Source organism: Gallus gallus, chromosome 3 (assembly GCF_016699485.2).
Source record: "Gallus gallus isolate bGalGal1 chromosome 3, bGalGal1.mat.broiler.GRCg7b, whole genome shotgun sequence".
Taxonomy (NCBI): Eukaryota; Metazoa; Chordata; class Aves; order Galliformes; family Phasianidae; genus Gallus; species Gallus gallus.
This window is the reverse complement of record NC_052534.1, coordinates 6,344,301-6,354,853: the sequence shown is the minus strand read 5'-3', so window position 1 is coordinate 6,354,853 and position 10,553 is coordinate 6,344,301. Positions and strand designations below refer to the sequence as shown.

Below are 10,553 nucleotides of genomic sequence, written 5' to 3'. Positions count from 1 at the left end.
CCTTACATTTAACGTAGCTTTCAGACCTGTACACCTTTTAAAATTATTTAAATCACATATTAAACTTACAGAAATGTTCCATGGATTCTGCTTGCATGTACCAGAAAATACTCTTTGCTAAAATTACTTAAGCTATATTTCTTACTTATTTCTTACTTAACAAGGTAGTCTAAAAGTAAAATATTTGCAGACATTTTTTTTTTTTTTTAATTAAGAGATTCTGCTTCTCAACAAAAAAAAATCTGAGGTGTAAAAAAAATGACACATTTTTATCCAACACACTCACAGTCTTATAAGGAAGACTCTGATTCACACCTCTTATTTGTGTCATTAGGTTCTCCTTCCAACACTTACCAGAGCCTGTAGGGATACAGGAATGACCAAGGTCCAAGGTTGTGTATGATAGACAGAACACAGACATCTTTGCTTTATACACGGTTGCTTTAATCCATTTATTTCTGGTGATAATAGGCAAGAAAAGAAAAATCCTTCCAAAAAAAAAAAAAATTACCCTAATTACACACCCCCCCCCAAAAAAACATGGAACAAAACAACCTAGCTTGATTTTGAAAACGTGCTTGGAAGTTAAATGAATATATATATTCACATACACACACTCTTTAGTAAACGTTAATCAGAAAGTCAAATGTAAAACATGGCAATTACACACAATGATCACTTTAGCTGGCCCAAAAATCAAAACTACTTGTAAATCATCTTGACTTTCAGATGCAGAAGCTAAATAGTTAATCAAGATCCTTACGTAGTATCTCTGAGACATCATTTCTTTTAGAAAAAGAAAGCCATGCACTGCTGAGCAATCAAAGCATTTTTCCCAAATTTACTACACTCATTATCTTAAGCAAAGTGTTTGATCTCTGCTCACAAATTAGAGTGGCTTTAAAGAAGCTTGATCTCTTATTAAAAGGGCAGTAACTCAGATCCGTGTTCCCTTCTGTTTTTCTGTAGTCTTCAGCAGCTCTGGCTAAAACCTGGTAAAAATTCACAGGAAACAAAAGAGCTATCTGCAGAAAGCCTAGGTTCCTACAGAATTAGATATTTTTTGAATTGCTACTTGACATTTTATATTTCCTAGCAAAACCAAGAAAGTGTGAAGTTCTGTTCTCAGCTATACTGCTGAAAACTGGGAGAAATTCAACTGTTTTCAAAGCAGCATCCCTGGAATTACATTGGTTCACAAGCTTGTTATTTGAAATTCTGCTACAACATTTATTCATGGTCATCCACGTAGCAGAAGATGTTGCTATGTTGAAAAAAACCCTGCAAATTTGTATAGAACTGTATGAAAAATCAGTTGTTATATCTGAAATTACACACACACATATGCAAATGTGAGCATTTGCCAGACTTTCCACTTTGAGAAGTGAAAAATGTTCTCATGGTATTGTGTTGTGATGCACAAGGGCTGCTCTGAAAGTAATGCCTCCTATGTTATGATGGTGGCCCACAATATCAGAGACAGATGTTGGTGACATGGCAGTATATGTTGGACCTTCCCACCAACATTCCAATACTTTTTGCTGCTGTGTGACTGACGGCAGCAGAGAGGCAAGTCTGGCAGAATGGCATCTGCCATGGAAGTGCAGATGAAGGAAAGATGTGTCAGTTAACTATTTCATGCAGAAAAAAAATGGCTCCCACTGACATTCATCAATGCCTGCTGGACATTTCTGGAGACCAAACAGTGAATGTAAGTGCAGTGAGGCAGTAGGTGGTGCATTTCAGCAGAGTGGCAACAATGGTCACCTCTGCTGGTGCATGGCATGCAGATTCTTGTTCATCACTGGCAAAAATGCACACCTAATGGTGGTTACTGTGTTGAAAAATGGTGTTTTGTAGCTGAGAATTTGCTCTATTCAAGTAGTTTTATCCTGCACTTTGTACCTGTTCTTAGAAGTTTCCATGGAAATAAATAGGAGGCATTACTTAAGGAGCAACTGCACATTCTGTCATGGTGGCATATCTTCTTTACTCTCTCTTGCATAGTGCCTGGCTATTCCTTCAAACAACCTGTGCTGGTCAGGTACACTCTGCAAATGATATTAAAATAATATTTTTCCTGACTTTCCTATTAATCAAGAGGAATTGAAGTGGTGAATCTATGAAAGTCAGAAGCAAGAAAAATAGCAACACAAGGCAGGCATAACTGCACTTCAGAATTATCCCTGAGTATGAAGCATTCTCCTCAAATTCTTCAAAGTCATATTCAAGTCTGCTTGCTATGTACAGCTCTAACTGTCTGACAATCATAAAAAAAGTGTATTGCTGTAAGAGGTTATGAACTTTTGCACTTCAATGAGTTAATAGCCTTCAAAATCCCTACTCACAACTACATAAAACTCAGAGTTTAAGAACACTACAGTGAAAGCATTCAAAGTGGAGAAACATAGAGCTAAGTTTTAATTAAACCAAAAGATCTAACGATACCTATCCAAGGTCAAAATCTGGATCAGTGTGAAGCTAGGTTTCTTTTCACTACAGTAAGATGGAGGCCTTAATTCTCCATTCTCTTGCACTGAACATTTTTCTGTATTCAAAGTAAGAAAATGTCGACAGTGTATTTTTGCAGGTGTAAAAGACTTTGAGAGCCATCCAGAAATGAGGAAGAACATTTAGAGCAAGGGATTCCAAGGGGATTTCTTTGGTAGACTACACTAGAAGAGTGTTGTTTTTTCATGAATGGCCTTCCAAAGAAATTCAACCTGTATTTTATCACTTACAGTCCAACCATACAATGCTGTTTAAAACCTATTGCCAGCTTGTGAGATTAAAATGCAAGTTCCATCGTTTTCTTTCCAAATCTTCTTAACAGCTTTCGATGGAAATCACTGCATCTGAAAAGAAAAGTGAAACAAAGGCCTTACTTATTAAAGTATGTGGTTCTATGGAAGGGGGAAAAAAAAATCCTATTATCCATTTTATTTTTTTATTTATTTCCCCAGGAAAACATCAGGCAGTGAGTCACAGCTTCTAGGTTTAGGTATGTGCTTAATACTGCGTAAGTACTGACAAAGTGCTCTGTACTGCTGCCATCACAGTTCTGCTTCATGATTCTGGCTTTAGCAGCATCCTCCAAACAGAACAGAACCATTTTGTCTTGCTTTCCTCAGCTTTGGGAGGGTGGCTTTTCTCTTGTTATGCAAGGTTTTCAACTATTGCAAACTTCAGAACCCTGCTCACAGAGCAAAGCAAGCATGTCCTTTTCTCTCCCCCTTCTCCCGAGACACAGTCTCACTAAATAGACAATAAAATTTCAGTCATTTGCTAGCATTCATGAATGCATCAAGATGTTTTTTTCACGTATCCACTGATTTCAACAATGCTTTTGACCAGCTTCACTTAAAAGGTACCTGCACTGGGAGCTATTATGATTGATCAGCCTCAAACCCACTTCTGTCTGGGACTAAATGGCCATAGCTACAGCCTTTAGGTCATGGCAGGGCTGACCTATGTGAGCTGTGGAAGAAATGTTTTCCTGCTTGTAGAAGCATGGGCTAAGAAACTAGTCTAAATATATGATGGAAGTAGGAGGCAGGAATAAGAGAGAAAGGCTTCTTGAGGACAGACATTATTGAAGTAGCAAGCCTGATATTTGAGAGTAGGAAAAATGCCTGATAGCTCTCTCTCTTGTATTCTGAAAAACAGAACTTATTCATAAAACAAACACTGAGTTTGCACCAAAAATATTGCATGCTTGTGTTACCAAATTTTCCACCTACACAGACTGTTCTTGCAAGATCTTTAATTTTGACTAGCGGCTCAGGTTACTGGAGTGGTGGTAGCAAATTCAGGTTCTGTTGGTATTCACAAACCGTCTTCAACACGATGAGATAATGCTGTCAATAGCAGTTAATCAATGCCTTCCTCAATACTAGAAAAGAGATTTCCTAAGCTTATATAAATAAGGCTACCAAAATATAAACACTGTTTTCTAAAGTTGTTACCAAATCTGCATTGTTGCATTTGCAAATCAGCACGGGTTTACACAGATATGTCAGTATTTTCATGTGCAAGGACCTTTTATCAGATCACAACCATAGATCAAGTATCACAGTTAGGGAATAAAATGCGCTATTCTTCCAAGTAAAGATGATTTCTGAAATATGAGCATTTCAAATATGATTCACAGAGGGTACCATGGCAAATGCTGTGCAAAGGGAAAATAATGATTGGGTGAGTCCTTTAACACTGAATGAAAACATACACTCTACCTGAAAGGTATGATTAAATTCATAGAGTGGTTTGGGGGCTTAGTTCATTTTTTTCTTCAGCCGCATTGGTCTTTTACTTTACTAAATCTGGATATATAGGATGGAAAAAAAAGTCAGAGTGCGTTATAAATAAAGAACTAAAGTTAGGAGAGCTGATAAAATATGAATACCATTTCAAGTAGCTTAATGTGTCATAGCTGCATAATAGAAAAGGGAGTGAAGTGCCCTACTCCAAAGGGAGTATGTGCCCCTGCTGCTTAGCAGTAGGTTTGAAAGAGGCTGTAAAGGGAGCACAAGTGGAAAATTCCCCCACTGGCTGCTTTCCAAAGCAGCATTCAGTTTATGAAAAATATGATGTTTTATTTGATATTGAGTGTACAGATTGGGCTTTTGGTGTTTTGTTCTGTTGTTTTTTATTCCTACAGAAAAGCAATTGGAATACAGAGTGGAACAGTAGAACCCTGTATGTTCTGCCTTCCCCTTCCCCACTCCCCGCCATTCTTTTATTATTTTTAGCCTCTCATCAAATTTATAAAATGCCTTCTTCATACAACATAGCCAGTCGCATGTGTGACAGATAACATGAAAGTGCATTTCTGTGATCTTTCCTAGTTTCAGAGACGAACAGTAGCCTAGTAACCAGGGTCTGCTAAATACTGATACCTTGATTCAGTGTAGCTCTGGTAAGCCTGCCATCTTCCATCTCCAAGGGAATCACTGTATTAAATTTACATTAAAGATGGCTGCAGGACTGACACAGGGGTCATATTAGCATTTTTACTCCAGTAAGTTGGTCAGCAGAACATTTCTGCACCAGGAAAATTATTCCAGTACTCTATTGTTAGAAATTAAACATTTATGAGAAATTTTGTAAGAGCATATTAGGAAGAATGAGCTGGTAAGAAGTACAATAAGGGCAGAGCAGTATCAATATGTAGATCTGAGAAAGAAAAGCAAATTGGATTCTTTTCATCTCAAAATGAAAGTGGACACCAGAAAAGCAACAGGAATATGAGTGAAAAGAGTACTCTATTTACGAGAAGAGACACAACAAAGGTAATTGTGACAAATGTGTTTAATCCCTCCTGCTCTTCTGCACTCACTGAGCTCTTGTCTGATACAGATTCTTTCATTAGATTCAAAGTTTTTCATAGAGTAGATAAATACAATAGGCCAGAATCTCCATCTTTAGATGAGCATAGCACGCAGAGCTCCTAGGACTTTGTACTCTTGAGATTCAAGAATCATCACAAAACAGACAAGGGACTAATTGACATTTATTCTGTACTTGAAAGAAAACCAAGAACCGTATGCTAAAAAGTATCAGCTGGAAAAAGATATTATATATAAAACACTTCCTCACAGCTTTATGTGTGCAGGAGGAATGAAAAAGAACCAGCATGAATTGACGCGCAACAATGGAATAACAATGGCTATCGCAGACCATTAATATCTATTTGCCTGTACCCTAGATGATTCCATATGGAGGAGAACGACTAAATAAAAGCACTAAGCAATCTGATAAGCACTAATAAGCACATTTCTTTGCCCCGAAAAATAAATATAAGACCAGGAGTGAATTCTATTACCTTTAAAGGAGATTTGGATGCTCTGCAGTGTTGTGGTTTTTTTCTTTCTCATAAGACAGGTTTCTAGGAAAAACAAACACAAAATTGTTATTGGCAAAGTCACATCAACATACTAAGTTAATTTCAAGCATCAGTCTTCTCCATTCTCAAAAAACAAAACAAAAAAAGAATGTATGGGTGGTTTCCAACTTGAGAATGTGTCTCTGTATACACTAGCTCTTGGCTTACATTTTTACCTCTATTGCCCATATGTAAAATGAGAAACGACTCACTTTTTGATACTTCAAAGTTTTAAGAAAATACCTCACATAAAGAACATAAGATTATATAATATTTGGAAAGGGAATCATCAGATTTTCTCAGAAAGTTTCTGGCTGCATCCTGAAAGAAAAGGATGACTTCTGGCAAAAGGAGAGGCAAATGAAAGTAAGTGCTCTCAGACACAAAGCAACAGAACTGAAATAGAGCTATTCCCATTGGATATACACTGCCAGTTCCTGGAATATCTCTTGCATTATGCAATCAATCCTTCAAAGAATCTATTGGTTAAATAATGTGCTAAAACACAAATGTAGAAGAATCGTATGTGTGCAGAAAAAAAAAAAAAAGAAAAAAAAAAGAAAAAAAGGTTTAGAAAAAACTTTCTAATCTCTATTCCAGCCAAGAAGCTCTTTAAAACACATCTCTGATTTTAACAGTAATGTGCCAACTTCCAAACTAAAGTAACATATTTGAAATGAATGACAGACTTAAACTAAACCTCCGTGTTCCTGGAAGAGCACAAAAACTACACAATGAGCCTGTACCTAACTCTTTAGTTAGCTTTAAAATATCATTTTATTTAGCTTACAGTGTAGTTCATTTCTCCTTGAGTTTAGTGTGTTTTTTATCCTAGGGGGAGGTGGGTAGTGTTGGGTGGAGTTATTTTGGTCTTATTCCCATTATGCTCACATGAAGATTTACCTCAGAATATTCATACTTTATTTTTCTAGGGGGTGGTCAGATATTCTTGTTTTTTTCCTTTACAATCTTCAAGTCATTATTCCTCTCAGCTCACATTTGTATTCTTTGAGACCCCTTCCAGCCCAAAATCTGAATCAGATTTGAATATACAAAGACCCCAAAGACTTTTAAAAGTATTTGACACAAACCACTATTACTTATGCACGCACAATTTCTTCCTGAAAGAAGAAGACATTTTAGTTTGAGCTGAGTCTATTTCTTGCTGATGGAAAAAATGTGCAAGGTAAGAAAGCATCATATTCGCAGCACAAGAAAATTGCTGCTGAGCGCTAGAAATGCTCTCACACCCAGCAGTCATGACACTGCTCCAAGCCTGGGGAAGCAAAGCCACCTCTGCAGTGTTTACCTTCTGGGACCAGCTGATAACTGACCCAGTCCTTGGCACAAACCAGAGGATGCTAAAAACTGCTCAAACTTACACCTGAGCGCCCACTGCTCTGACAGCCTGCTGCATCAGCAAGGACTGGCAGGGCTTGAAGCTCTTTAGGCTCATCCCTTTTCCTCTCTGAATGCCTCTCACAGCAAGAATACACAGTAGAATAAGAACCTTGAGACTTTTCCACCAGGAAATCCCCCTCCACTGAAGAAAACCCTTAGGGCCTTATCCACGGTTGTTGAGACTGTTTTTGACATCTGCATAAGAAGGATATGGCCAAAATACGGCAACATCAAATGTACTTGTAGCCTTTTACTAAGGGGTAGCAGCTGTTTTGCAGAAAAGCAAGACATAAAGCAACACTTGAATGGGAGGCAAGCAAATCATTTTAAATACTGACATACTATTTCCATTTGAGCATAATGATTGAAAAGATCTATAATTTGACCTAACAAATATTGTTAAGTTCTTTTGAAAGAATCAAGTTTGAAAATAGGGCAGAATTTATTTTTGTACTTTTTAATTTATATTTTTACAGGTATTACAAATATCACCCATCTGGTTTACACTAGTCATTACTTATCTATAATCTTAGAAAGACCAATTATGACTTTAACAATTAAGGTTAGACTTTCAGCTGAGCTGTTTCCAAACAAACCATTATGACTGATTTTTGCAGTTTTCCCTTCTTGCATTAGCATGCAGGTTTTCACAGAGCACAGCTAAACCTTCAGGCTGCAAGTAAAAATGTAAGCAGAGAAATTCTCTGTTCATGAACATGCGCATAGAGGATGCAACAGTAAATCTTTCTCTCTATTCTCTGTTTGAAAGTGTTTCAAACTGCCTATTGCCAAAGAAAATACCCAGACTACAGAGTTACCAGAACTTTCATAATGCTTGTACTATAAACTATTCCACTTTTCATGAGCTGTGGAGTATGGAGAAAAAGGGTAGAAAAGCATGAGTAACATTCACTGCACCCTGGTGATCTCAGTCACGTAGGGAGGAGCTGACCTAGCAAGAGCTTATTTCAGTGAACACATAATGTTAAGTACACATTGGAGTGGGGACATGAACCCATTTCTTCCAGGGAAACCCCATAGTCATTAGGCTGTAGTAGTATTTTTCTCCCCAGCCCAATACATTATTAATTACTTAAAGTGAAAAGAGAGGGAAAAGCTATGAGTACATCAGTCAGACACCTGCCACTGCAGAGTAGCAGGCATTTACAGCATCCAGATGCAAAATGGCAGCAGATGCTCTAACTTCTGGCAAAGGAAACAGAGGGTTTCACTATTACTGCTTATTTCTGCAGCAGGGTTTCAGAAGGTATTTTCCTTTACCTTTTCTCCTACCAGGAGGTGGAAGTCAGACAGGAGATAGAAGCTGTCCTGCTGCACACAGTTTGTTAACTTTGCTCCTGAGAGGATCAGAGTTTCAGCCATATTCCCCACTTCAGCATTTTGTGCTGGTAAGCCTGAGCTTTTAAAGCACTGCTTTTGTGCATCAAGCTACTCACCTCCATTATAGAGACAGCTCCAGCACTTAAGTCAGCATCGTTGCATATATCAAGCAAAAAAAAAGCACTTTAAAATCAAACCTGCAGTATTGGTTGAGCCTTGTCACCCTCCCCACCACACACCAAAATGAACAAAGTGGATTTAAAGCAATTGAGGGTGTGACCAATCTGTGCCTCTCGGTGAAACAATATCAGTAATAATTCCTCCCTCATCTCTACCATATTTTTCAAAGATCACACTGGACAGCCTGAAATATTTGTCACAAGCCATAGAAAATTATGTCTTCCTGGGTTTGTTAGTCAAACCATAGAAGTTCTGAAAAAGAAATAGTCTTTGTTCTTACGCAGGCTACAAGCTACAAGTCTGCTTTCAATATCACTCTCTAGGGTTTCAAGTAAGATCTTTTGATCTTTCAGCAGGTGCCTTGTATAATCTCATAATGCTAATGGTTTTAGGCAGCGACAAACAGCAAACTGTGCCTGACTCAGCAGTCTCTCACATTCTATACATATCACCCCAATGAAAAATACAGCATTTCCCTGCTGGCTGTTCCTTTCAAACTTGGATTGTGCCTTTAAATAAAAAGGCACCGAAGAGCAGCTCTGAGTGAGAAATAATAAATAAATAAATAAATAAATAAATAAATAAATAAATAAATAAATAAATTTTGACTTGGAAGTCATCACATTGATGAGCCTTCAGCACCTACAAACAAAAAATCAAAGCTCACACAAAGAAAACAGATACACTGTCCTCAGGAGCATAGGTCAGAGTTTGACACAGTAGGATCGTTCATATGAGCAGGAGAACGGTTTGTAGAAGGTTTCATTAGAACTGTTCATTGGCTTAGAGTAGCTGGGTGCCTAATCACAACTGAATCAGAATTTAAAGCACCACAACAGCCTTGCCAAAAAGGACCTGGCAGTACTGCTGGATGGTAAGCTGGACATGAGCCAGCAACGTGCCCTTGCAACACAGAAAGCCAACCACATCCTGGGCTGCATCCAAGTAAATGTGGCCAGGAGGGCAAGGGAGGTGATCCTGTACCTCTATCAGTGCTGGTGAGACCTCACCTGGAGTACTGCATCCAGATGTGGAGTCCTCAGTGTAGGAGAGACGTGGATCTGTTGGAGTCCATCCAGAGGAGGGATGCAAAAATGATCCAAGGGATGGAAGGATGGAACACTTCTCCTTCAAGGACAGGCTGAGGGAGCTGAGGCTGTGCAGCCTGGAGAAGAGAAGGTTTCTGGGAGATTTGACAGTGTGGCCTTTCAGTATCTAAAAAAAAACAGAAATTAGGGGATGGATACTTTAGCAGGGCCTGTTGTGACAGGACAAGGGGAAGTGACTTCAAACTATAACAGGGAATTTTTAAATTGGATATAAGGGAGAAGCTTTTTACAATAAGGGTGATATCACACTGGAACAGGTTGCCCAGAGAGGTGGTGAAAAAACTGAATATTTAGCTCACAGCTAAATTGTCTGCAGTTTTTACTTCACGCTCGAATGCTCTGAGGCATTTTAAATAGATCACAATACATTAAGTGCTCATCTTAACCTCTTCGAAACAACAAAGCAAACAGCTCCAAAGACTAGTGATGCCATAAGAAATTCAACAGACTGTAGACAAATTCTTCTGGATTTATATTTTTCTTCTTCCCTACAGGACAAAATTTTAAGAATGGAATCCAAATGCTGTGCTAAAGGAATTCTAACAAGTATGAGAGAGCTAAACGCAATATGGCAATTAGTTTGAACACAATTTCATAGAAAAATGAAAAAAATATATATTTCAATGGAGTCTGGAATTTAA

The 10,553-nt window shown here is 38.1% G+C and overlaps 1 long non-coding RNA gene across 1 annotated transcript; it reads right to left on the bottom strand.

The window, feature by feature from the left end:
- Positions 1-329: 329 nt before the first annotated feature.
- LOC101747264 lies at positions 330-10,018 on the bottom strand. Its single transcript, XR_001464121.4, has 3 exons — positions 9,814-10,018; positions 5,822-5,884; positions 330-2,855 (listed from the first exon to the last, which is right to left on the bottom strand). It is a non-coding gene; the product is annotated as an uncharacterized LOC101747264 (long non-coding RNA).
- Positions 10,019-10,553: the final 535 nt, after the last annotated feature.